The sequence below is a fragment of the Anastrepha ludens genome, chromosome 2 (genome assembly GCF_028408465.1).
Source record: "Anastrepha ludens isolate Willacy chromosome 2, idAnaLude1.1, whole genome shotgun sequence".
Taxonomy (NCBI): Eukaryota; Metazoa; Arthropoda; class Insecta; order Diptera; family Tephritidae; genus Anastrepha; species Anastrepha ludens.
In genome coordinates this window covers 79,662,997-79,664,616 of record NC_071498.1, presented here as the reverse complement: position 1 = coordinate 79,664,616, position 1,620 = coordinate 79,662,997, and the positions used below count along the sequence as shown (strand labels likewise).

General features: G+C 37.0%; 1 pseudogene; it reads right to left on the bottom strand.

Moving 5' to 3' along the window:
- Positions 1 to 684: 684 nt before the first annotated feature.
- On the bottom strand, positions 685 to 1,323 carry LOC128860985 (proteasome subunit alpha type-3-like; annotated as a pseudogene).
- Positions 1,324 to 1,620: the final 297 nt, after the last annotated feature.

Below are 1,620 nucleotides of genomic sequence, written 5' to 3'. Positions count from 1 at the left end.
AACGAAAAATAAAAGGGAAAGCTTTAATGTTTAAATGTTTTCTTTGTTACGCTCGGGACTTTTCAGCCCATAATGATCTTATATCGAGATACTTTTACTTCGACTTATGTAGCCTAAAACTGAGTTCATTTAATTTATTTAATTAATGAAGTAGTCTGTAAGAACCTCTGTTGATGATTTATTAATAATAAAGGGTGATCAGCTTGGAGGTACTCTTTCTAATAGAGTGTTTTTGACAGATTACGCGTGACTACTGTCAATTTAAATACATAATTTTTTTTCAGTATTCATTGACATTTCATCATAGAAAGTCTCACGCCTGTACATGCGTTTACAAATCGTACACGCGCTTAGGCCAACTTATGGAGTTCAGCGATGAGGCCCATTTTCGGCTTAATAGCTACGTTAATAAGCAAAATTGTCATATTTGGGCTAAAGAGCAACCCGAAGCCATTCAAGAACAGACATTACATCCAGTAAAAACAACCGTTTGGTGCAGCCTATGGACTGGAGGAATCATCGGTCCATATTTCTTCAAATTTTTTGATGCAATTGAACCCGTGATCTTCTTTGGTTTGACATTTAGGTAGTTTTTTGAATAAATAAAAGCATGTTTATGTAGTTTTATCAAAATCCAATAGATTATTACTAAACTGAGATTATATAATATATTAATAAATCATATTATATCTCATTATCACTGTCATCTTCATTCTTAGCTGCTAGACCCGCTTGAACTGCCTGATCGTACCTTGGTTTAGGATGCAAGCGATGTAGCCCCTTCGTTTCTTTACTCACCAAACTGATTTCGAAATGGAAATCTTTATTTCTCAGTTCATTGCGCTCTTGGTAAATTATTCTGCCTACGCTCATTTCAGCAAATTTTAATTTCACCATTTCTGTTTTTGCCTGCTGTTCAGCTTTTCCGCCGGCACATGTAAAATATCCAAATGGGCGTACAGCATTGTACAGGGTGTATGCGTGTACATAGGCTGACCCACTCTCTGTTAACTGTTTCAGTGGCATTGTCCGTTCAAATTGTTATCGAAAATTGGAAGGTCTTTGGGGCGCGATATCCAGCAGACCAGCAATGGCAATACCAATATTTTTATTAAACCTTGATTATGAGGGTAGCCGTGTTATCTTCATACAATGCACGGGCAACAATCTTTTCCACGGCCAGTACAATACCGTTCTTTCCACGCATTCAATTACCGTTCCACTTATTTCCACGTCTTTGCCAGCATATTCAATTTGGTAGACACGGCCATCAGGAGAAACTTGATATGCTGACAAATTGTATCCAGCGCCTATTGAACTCATATTATTTAATTATTTAATATCTATTGTAATTCACTACTCTTTTTACTCTACCAAGCATTAACGGAAAACCCCTCTCACTTTCACCCAATGCAAAGTACTTAGAGGTAATTCTGGACTCTAAACTTAGCTGGAAATTAAACATTGAAGAACGGGTAAAGAAAGAAGAAATCGCTTTATATGCCTGTAAACGATGGGGTCTTCAACCCAAGTATACATTATGGTTGTATAAGGCGGTTATGCGACCAATTTTAACGTATGGCTCGGTAGTTTGGTGGAAAGCTCTAGAGAGAGAATACA